Source organism: Apium graveolens, chromosome 3 (assembly GCF_009905375.1).
Source record: "Apium graveolens cultivar Ventura chromosome 3, ASM990537v1, whole genome shotgun sequence".
Lineage (NCBI taxonomy): Eukaryota > Viridiplantae > Streptophyta > Magnoliopsida > Apiales > Apiaceae > Apium > Apium graveolens.
Genome location: NC_133649.1, coordinates 293,748,265 through 293,758,950, shown reverse-complemented (window position 1 = coordinate 293,758,950; position 10,686 = coordinate 293,748,265). Strand labels below are relative to the sequence as shown.

Sequence of the window (10,686 nt, the reverse complement as noted above, 5' to 3'; positions counted from 1 at the left end):
TTCTATCTCTGACGAGAGTGCATCATGTTCCCGACATGCGTAGAAATATAATAAGTGGAAGCTGTTTAGTTTCTAGTGGTTTTGAAATTTCGTTCAAATGTAATAAAGTAGTTCTTATTCACACTGGTACATTCTTTGGCAAGGGTTACCTGTCAAATGGTTTATTTGTTATTAATGCGGATCCCGTTTTGGGAAATTTGAATAATAATGTTATTCCTTCTGTTAACTGTATTGAATCCTCGAATATATGGCATCCTAGACTAGGTCATTTAAACTTTGGTGCTCTTAAGAACATGATGAACTTAGAGTTGATACCAAAACATATCATAGAAAATAATTATAAATGTCAAGTATGTGTGCCTGCTAAACAAATAAGGAAACCTTTTCATAACGTTGTTAGGGATTCAGACTTGTTAGATTTAGTACACACTGATATTTGTGAATTTGGTGGTGTGTTGACCAAGGACCAGTTTAGATACTTCATTACTTTTATAGATGATAGTAGTAGATACTGTTATGTTTATTTACTTAGACATAAGGATAAATCACTTAGTAAATTCATTATATATAAAATTGAAGTAGAAAAACAAACTAGTAAGTTACTTAAAAGGTTGAGATCTGATAGAGGTGGTGAGTATACGAGTAATGCTTTTAATGAATTTTGTGCAAACAATGGTATAGTTCATGAAGTTACTCCATCATACACACCTGAGTCTAATGGGGTTGCTGAGCGAAAGAACAGAACATTTAGAGATATGATTAATAGTATGCTTATTAACTCTGGGTTGCCTAAATACATGTGGGGAGAGGCTCTAAATACGGCTTGCCATATTTTGAATAGAGTTCTTCTGAAACGCATGGATAAAACACCCTTAAAGTTATGGAAATGCAGGATGACTAGTCTTAAGTATCTTCGTGTGTGGGGGTGCCTTGCTAAGGTGCTTGTTCCTGAACACAAGAGAAAGAAACTAGGTCCAAAGACTGTTGACTATATCTTTCTGGGCTATCTTAAAACCACTACAGCTATGAGATTTTTAGTGTTAAAATCTGACATAGATGGTATAGTGGCAAACACGATAGTTGAATTTCGAGATCATGCATATACACATATACATCACAACAATAGTATAACGGGTAGAAAACTTGCCTGAGCGACTGGGGGTGATAAAAGGCTCGGGACGAGTCTGGTAACCTATAAACGACAAGTAAGTTGGAATTAAACCAAAGTCACTTGTAAATCTATACTTTAACCAACTTAGACTTTAACGCTCGTTTTGCGCTTACTGATTCTCTTAAGTCACTCGAGTACCCTCGGCTCCACCATTTTTAATAAATTAACCATTACGGGTTTTAAGGCGATTCTTTCGCGGGTGTCTTACCAACTGCCTAACACACTTACCATAATTGTTTCATACATTAATTAACCCTTTTTGGTCTTTAACCTATGTTTCAAAGTAAGGCGAGGGGAAAAGTTTCGTTCGCGAAACGCCGTTACTTGAAACGGTCGTTTCTCCTAAACCGTGCATCAGAATCGAACGAACTACATATCAAAACGAAGCTCGTAACATGAGCTATCTAAACATGGCAATGGTCATAATCTAGCAGGGAGTTCTCGGGTCCAAATGTTATGAACAAAAGCAGTCTAAAGTAAATCGGATATTACGACGGCTATGTTTACGCGATTTCCCAAATTTAAACCATTCAAAAACCATCACAATTCAACCTCAACCCATTCATACAACCAAAGTCCATCCTTATCACATCATAACAGCCCCAATCAATTCAATATTAACATTTATACTTATGCCTAAGCTTGAATTTAACTATACTTAAGTTCTTTTAACCAAAACAACAAGATTCACCATTCCATTTCACTACCACTCCAACCCAAACTCTAAACCACAAGCATTAAGCTACTATATCATCATAACAATCAAAATCACCTTATTATACAAAGGAATCTAGGGTTTGGAGATGATATACCTTCCTTGAAGTGGTGGGAGTAGCTAGGAAGCCTTAGGAAGCCTTGAGGAGTCTTAGGAAAGCTTGGATCTTAAAGGAAAACAAGAAAAAATCAAGTTAAAAACTTTGAAATCACTATTCATTATCTTCTTCATTGATTTCTTGAAGAAGATTGAGAAAGAATTGAATGCTTAAACTCATAATATAGCCATAACTATGCATAAGGATGACTAGGGAATTACCTTACCAATTTAGGAAGCCTTGATCTTGAGTTTTGAAAATTCTAGCTTCTTGAAAATGAAAAAGCCGAGAGCATGAAGAAAATAAAATGCCTTGTGTTCTTGTTTTGATGAAAAATGAATTGTTTGGCTTGGTTGGTTGAATATTTGATTTGTTTCTGGTTAATTACCAATTTAACCTTGATTTTGTGTGGTTAATATTCCACCACATTTCCTTCCTTCCCATGTCATGCTTATGTCATGCTATGATGTCATCTTTCCCTCCTTGTGCTCTTCTCATTGGTTGGGTGACATCATCCTCTCTAATCCCTTTGATTAACTTCCTAATTATTTGCCTAATGACCGCTGATCTGTTATACGGTTCGCTTAACTTTCATTTTCATTTATCGTTTGAGGGATCATACCCAGGATCTTATTACTTAGGTTCCCTTAACCTTTCTCAATATATTATATTCCTTTTATGATCCTCTCTTATAATCCTTTAATTTAAATCCTTTTTATCCTATTACCTTATACTCAATTCTCTCCGTATCTAGTGGATTTCCGGGAAAAATCAAAGTGTTCGGAATTGGATTCCGACGATCTTTACATACACTTATATACCATATAGAGTACTAATAAAATCTCAGAATATCCATAACAGAACCTCTACACAGTGTGGCATGAAAAGTTTTCTCATTTAGCAAATACACTATTCACAAGGGTTACAAAAAGTTGAAAATTTTGGGGGTTATTACAGGTTCACTGAGTCTTACAACTGGTCTACATCCCCAAACTCTCAGAAAACTCAATTTATGTGACTTTTTATACCAAAGTTCATAAGGGGTAATTTTATTCCTCTTACTAGGAATTTGATTAAATAAATAACAGGATGTCGACATAGCCTCACCCCAAAAACCCTCACTCAAACCTGTTGGAATAATCTTAAATTTAGTTATTAATTATTTGGGTTATTTATCTAAGTTATGTTTTAAATAAGATGTATTTTGTTTTATCTGTACCAAGACTAGGTCAACTGGGAGTAACGCAGTATTAGGAGTATTTGAATAAGTCTGGAGTGATGGATATAATGTGGGAGTGGATCCTATTTATATTTTGTAAGGCGTAGCATCAAAAAACTCTGCACGTATTAATTATATTTTCTCTCAGTTTCAATATATTGACAAAATCAGCATTTGCTCACAGAAGCTGCCTCATACTTATATATTTATATAGTTTCAGAACTAATTTTCTACATTTGGTATCTGAGCCTCATGATTTAGGGCTTGTGAGTTATTTTTATATATACACCTATATATATATATAAGAGTATATATATTGTCCTTCATATTCCATGGCATCAAACAACTTCTCAGTCTCTATTCCATTATTTAAAGGAGATCACTATAATTCATAAGCTATCAAAATGAAATTATATTTGAAGTTGTGGGTGAGAAGTGCACCGTGGAGAGAAGTACTCCAAAATTGTTTTTGATGAGAAGTGCATCAAACTTGATAGTGGTGAGAAGTGCATCATAAAATGAAGAGATAATGGTGAGAAGTGCATCACAAAAATGAAGAGAAGTGCTTCATAAATTTAAGATTAAGGGGATGATTGTTGGAATAATCTTAAATTTAGTTATTAATTATTTGGGTTATTTATTTAAGTTACGTTTTAAATAAGATTTGTTTTGCCAAGACCAGGTCAGCTGGGAGTTACGCAGTATTAGGAGTATTTGAATAAGTCTGGAGTGATGGAGATAATGTAGGAGTGGATCCTATTTACTAGCCCATCAGCTTTGTTAGTTAGTTTTATCAGTTCTATATATTTTGTAAGAAGTAGCATGAAAAAACTCTGCACGTATTAATTATGGTTTCTCTCAACTTCAATATATTGACAAAATGAGCATTTTCTCACAGAAGTTGTCTCATACTTATATATTTATATAGTTTCAGAACTAAATTTCTACAAAACCCGAGTAGGACAATAAAGAATTAACCATTTCTTTCAAAGTCCTATTCTTTCTTTCTACCACACCATTTTACTGTGGTGTATAAGGAGTCGTGGTTTGATGTATTATACCAGCAGATTGAAAGTATACCGGATCATAATACTCACGTCCTCTATCATTACGTATATTTTTAATCAAGGTACCATGATTTAGCTTTACTTCTTCTTTATATACTTTAAAGAATCCAAGAGCTTCATCTTTAGCATGCAACAAATATACATAACAAAATCTAGAAGCATCATCAATAAAAGTAATATATCTTTAAAGAGCATTCTAGTTATCTTTGTTAACATGCATGTTTTACATTTTTCTTTTCTTAAATCAACATCAAGTATGAGGCTCATTTTAGACATATCATTTATTCTTTTATAATGTACTTGTCCTAGTCTAGCATGCCATAATTCTGGTTAATTTAAATTTACGCTAGTACTAATAGAAGCCATGCAAGCAGATTCATCATTAAATGGAATATTTACATTTAACATAAACATACCATTACATAAGTAACCAAAGCCAACAAAAGTGCCATGTTTTGACACGATATACTTGTCACTTTCATAAACTTGCTTATATCCACAATTATTTAATACAACACTAGACAAGAGATTCTTTCAAATCCCAAGAACATACAACACATTATTTAATAATATACATTTTCCACAAGTAAAAACTAGCTTAACATTTCCTAGTCTTTTGATCGGTTCAGTTGCAACATTTCCCATCTTTAAGATAGATCCATCTTCGATTGGTTCAAAGTCTATGAACCAACGAAGATCTTTACATACATGACTCGTTGCTCCAGAATCAATCAACCAAGAAACATTATCATCTTCCACATAAAATGCCTCAGATATTAGTGAAACATAATTATGAACAAAATTACTATTTTTTATTAAAATCTGACCTTGTCGCATTTCTAGATCCTTGGATCCAGTCAGACCAGTATTTTGCCTTTCCTACTTACTTTTACCAACCCGACAATCCTTCTTAAAATGTCCAGGTTTGCCACACTTTCAACATGCAATCTTAGGCCTTTTGTTGGAGGAGTTGGTATTGTTTTCTTTAAATTTTTGTTTATCACCCTTGCTATTCTTAGAATTCTTATAAGATTTACCATCTTCAACGATATTCACTGAAGTGTTACTGACTTGGTTCTTGCCTATAGGATTATTCTCATTTTATTGAGTCCTCAAAGCCTCTTCAATTCTAAAGTGACTTCCAAGTTCAACCAGCGTCATATCATCCTTATTATGTTTCAAGGTGTGCTTAAAATCCTTCCATGATGGTGGCAGTTTGTCTATAACACCATAAACAGAGATATATTCATCCATCTTCAGAATGTGTTGAACAAACTGTCTCAGAATCCTTAACAATTCATTATATAGTTCCATCGTCGATGTAGAATGGACCATTTTATAATTCATAAAATTACTGATCAGAAACTTCTTACTAGGAGCATCTTCTGCCATGTACTTGGATTCAAGAGAATCTCATAATTCTTTCGCTAATTCAACATTTTGATATACATCAAAAAAGGAATCAGACATACCCTTTAAGATGTGATCGTTGTGACCGTGAAAGATGTAATCATTGTTTTCCCATTTGCAGCATTTCCTTGTATGCTCAACAGTTTCATTCTCAATCACTTCTAACATGGGGTACTTAAAACATACACAACCTTTAGCGTGGCCAACAAAAAATGCATCTTGTTCTTCCATCTTCTAAAATCCTGACCCTCAAACTTGTCCAGTTTTGCAAACTTGCTTGTCATATCTGTTATAGATTCTCCGTTCGTCGTCTTCAGAATATAAATAACTTCAATCTTTGTTGGGGAAATGGTATTAACTTGGATTTTTCTGAAGTCGTGTGAACACTTTCAGATTGAAGTTATTTTTGGTTCACCAAATAAATCAATCGGATAAAGTTAGAAATTATGCAAGAAAAGAGAATGTATTTTGTTGTGAATTTCAAATGAACCATGCATAAAATGATCAATGCAACACCTATATATATATGTCAACAGATTTGTCTTTTGTCAACATACACATCTTAATTTAACAGGTTTGTCTAATTCCAACAGACACATCTTATCCGAACAGATGTGTCTGACATGTTTTGTCTAATGCCAACAGATACATCTTTTCCCAACAGATGTGTCTGTTGCCAATGAACATGCCCCATAAACAATAATACCAAAATCATAATAAACTCGAACATAGCGCACACTCCGTACTCTCCTGACTTGTTCGATGTGTCATTATGATTACATTGATTAACTAATCAATTCAATCACACTAAAATATCCAACAATAAGTACTTCTTCAAGCTTCTCAATGGATTTGAGGCCTTGATTTGATGCTTTGCTATTGGACTTCTTCAAACTAGGGCTTCTTCAAATTAGGGCTCTTCTTTTTTATTTTAATTAGTTCAATATTTTAACTTTTACCTCCACTAATTTTTTTAATTAAATACTCTTTTTGTTTTGAGGGCTTGTCAGTGGCTTTTTAAGCTTGTTTTCACCTTTTTCTCTCGATCAGGGTTTGGCGCTTAGGTGTAATGGCTGAAATAGTTAAAAGCTTGAACTCGTAAGTATTACCCCCTTTTTAATTTGCATTTGTAAATGATTTTTCTGTGATAAAAAATTCATATAAGGTTAAAATGGTTTTGGTTTTGGTTTTGATTTTGTAATGAAGGCTTGGAAGATATATCAGACATACTCGACAATAGATCTGAGGTTAGGTCTTTTATTCTTATATTTTATCCGAGGCATCATACTTTCGAATTTGTTGATGTGTTCCCCTGTTTCAGTTACTACGGTTTGTTATTTTTGTGATTAAGGGCTCTTTTCCTATAATATACCATTTATCTAAACACATGACGCTAGACTGAAGAATGTATTTCTTGTGTTCAGCATTTTGTCAAGAATGTCATGTTATCATGTTTGTTTAGGTTGGTTTGCATTTGCGAGTTCTTATTCGATAAAACACAGAGTTCCTTGTCTGGTGTTTTTGATTTCGTTATTGTTACTAAAATAAAACACAGAAGGTTATTTTGATATCTGATTTCACATTCCCTTTTTCAATAAAACCTTGTCAATATTGGACTTACTGAAAAAGATAACTTCTTCAAGGCAGAGATTATTTTCCATTTCAGTGCAGGTGAATAAGAACAAAAAAGTCCAGCTGAACTTTATTAATTTCACCCAAAAGAATCTTGCATACAAGATTGAAAATTGTATTAGTATTTCTTGATATCATTTACTAGTTGCAGTGTCCAAAATCTGAGGAAAATAAGTTTTGCACTGCAATCTTTCTTCCACGTGTGTGTGTTGGAAAGATGTTGATGATTGTGAATCTTGCTTATCTTTATTCCTACAAATGTTGAATGATATGCACGAGGTTTAAGGTTTTTTAAGGTGAAGGGTTAGTTTTATGAAGTTTGTATACTTTGGAGTGTTTCCGAGATTTGGAAATGCAAGCAATTTAAACCACGACATTTGGTCCTTTGTGCTCATATCCTAAACTTGGAGTTTCAATAGTATTTAATGTCTCATTCTTCAATTTCATGTCAAAGTCATATGTGCAGCACCAATTTAATTTTCGACAGAGAGAGATGAACTATGCTCGAAGTTATTGGGAAAATTAGCTTGACAATATTCCCTGGATATTCATGGTTGTAAAATCAATACTGCTAAACATGTATTGACTTGTTACTTTAGCAGCTTTTTACTAAATCCAATACTTTGAATTGGTCTATGTGCAAACTCTATATCTTTATATCTTGTATATATTAGTCCAACCTATAAACGTGATTTACAATTCACTTGTGTCTACTCTTTTTCGGAACAATGTGCACAAACCTTAAAGAGCTTGTTTTTGTAATACAAGTTCTAGCAAAACTCACAGCGATTTTCGAGTTTATATCAGAGCAGAGCATGTTTTTTCAAATGATTATATATAAATTTTAGTAAGTTGAATTATATCTTTATATGTTAAATTGTGGATACTATGATAAAACTCACCAAGTTAGTCTACAAGAGATTTGCTTAGTATTAGTTAGATTATTGGAATATCATGGTGAGGTAATAGGTGTGTCAATTAGTTGTTGCTTGACCTTATTATTTGTCTTGTTAATTTTCATGTTTAGACAGTTGTACTATATAGGATTTGGTAACATGTCAAATTTGTTTGATTTAGTGATCTTTTATGTATTGATTATTCTCAGTCAGTGATTGTAGTGTCTCGCGATATATTTTGGGTCGATGTGGAGGAACTACTAAAGTAGGTGTTCCTATTGGTGGTAAAGCTCTCTGTCTATTCACTTTTCTTATTTCCAGTAAATGCTAATAATATAATAACCCGCCTTCTTTAGAACTTCTTTATAGAAGTTCTAAGACTAGCATCTTTATCATGTTGCTTTACAACTCTAGATGCTGCACGAAAAGTGGCTTTGTGCGTTTGTTTGGAGAGTAAAGCACGAGATATGACTAATAGTCATCATGTTTCTGGAACCTGTGAATGGGAAAATGATCTAGTATTTGGTCTAACAATGTGGAGTAGTTCTCAAACCTATGTAGATCTTTTAAGGTAATATGAAGTATCTAAAGTATAATGGATATCCCTTCAAATATTAAGCATTAAGCGAAGATAGGGTATATTGTTATACAGAGAATGAGGATTTTACATCAAGCATTTATATCTTATGAACCTGCTATAGACTGCAAATTCTAACTGTTGTGCTATTTTTTCTTTTTTCAATTTTAAAACACTTATGATAAAAAAATTTAAAAAAAAGAATATCATGATGTACTGAAATGAAATTTGGTTAGACCATATGTATACATATTTTAGGTAGCAGCATTTTAGTTCAAAAAGCAAAAGTCTATGTTGACTTTATTTGATATAATGGTAGAATGTTATTAACGGTATATGTGATAGTTATTTTTATTTGGTTTATTTTGATATCAGGTGGTTTGGCACATGGCTACAGTATCAATTCATTTATATCAAATGGTGATGTCTTTGGGTATGAAGATTTTGAGCGAATTGTGGCCGCATCATTAATTCCTATTATAATTGAACCTAGGAATATTGTGGTTGTCATTCTTGTAAATATGTATTTGATGGTTTGTTTAAGCAGTTTAACATAGTTATTTTTGCGCTTGGTTATTAGTTTGGATGGTTGGATGTTTTTCAGAATTGGTATTGTTGTGTTAATGATTTGTTTTTTTGGCATTGATTATATTTAAATAGTACATTTTCAATTTTTCTGGGTAAACTGTTACAATAACTTCATAAACTGTTACAATAACTTCATAAACTGTTACATTAGGTTGTGTAAATATTTCATTAGCTTAAATAAAAAAGTTATAGTTGATATTAAAGTGTTACTCTAGATACATAAATGATACCAAAAAGTGCCCATATGCCACATCAGCATAGTGGGGCCCACATTTAATGTATGCAAACAAGAGATAGACTACATTCGAAAAATTACCTCTACAAACTACGAGGAGGCCCCTCCATCAACTCCTTTTGTGAGCTATCTTGGGTAATGATATCATGATAATACAATAATTCCATTCTGGTAGCCCTAGGTACATGTTGGACCCTAGATCATATTGGCAACCCCGATTTACTCCATTCATAAGCTACCATGAAAATCCTGTAAGTTATAAAAAAACTTTCAAATACTATACTTCATTATTGACCGGATCCTAGCGAGTCATAGGGCTATACGTACCTAAACTGAGTCGAGCCGATTTTTGACATAAACGAGTGGAGTTTTAATTTTTTTTCCAATGAATCGAGTCGAGTCGAGCTTCTTTCTTGAACAAAAAAGCGTGTTCGAACTCAAATTCGTTTACTTACGGGCCGAACTCGAGGTTGTTCGCCAAGAAATATGAGTCGAGCCGAGTTCGAGCACAACCGAGCAACTCTTTGACAAATAAAATAAAAAATAAAAAGCAACCTTGTCGGTCCAACCTAACCAATTCAAGTCCAACCAAAATATCTAAACATTTAATTTAAGCCCAACCCTATTATTTAAAAGACTAAACTTATATTATCAATCCCCCTATCATCTATTCTCTGTTCTCATTCTCAGTTCTTGATCCTAAATTATCATTTTTACTTATCTCGAAAACATCGTCAAATCTCATCAAAATTATAACAACCCCCATGACCTCACCACTTGCTTTTCCCACCATTCCTATTTCTAGTATCAAGCTCTTGTTTGTTGAGACGGGTGTTGACTACGATCAACACGGGAAAATTACCTCCTCTTTATTTCAATTAAGTGTGGCTTCTGATTCAGGATTTTATCAACAAAATGTGGCTTCAGATTTAGGGTTTTATTAAGAAGTGAAGAATTTGTAAGCAGTTGTTTAAAGAATTTAGTTGGCTTTGGTTGTGTTTTTAATTTAGTGGTGATTTGGTTATGAACATGAAAAGCCCTTGTCCTCATCTCTCTTCATCTATGTATATATTTAAATA

General features: G+C 33.2%; 1 long non-coding RNA gene across 4 annotated transcripts; it reads left to right on the top strand.

The window, feature by feature from the left end:
* Nucleotides 1–6,510: 6,510 nt before the first annotated feature.
* On the top strand, nt 6,511–9,409 carry LOC141711140 (uncharacterized). 4 transcript variants are annotated; one of them, XR_012571231.1, is made up of 4 exons: nt 6,511–6,777; nt 6,886–6,926; nt 8,430–8,778; nt 9,160–9,409. It is a non-coding gene; the product is annotated as an uncharacterized LOC141711140 (long non-coding RNA). The 4 variants fall into 4 exon arrangements; XR_012571233.1 differs by having other exon boundaries at nt 8,421–8,778; XR_012571232.1 differs by having other exon boundaries at nt 8,417–8,491.
* Nucleotides 9,410–10,686: the final 1,277 nt, after the last annotated feature.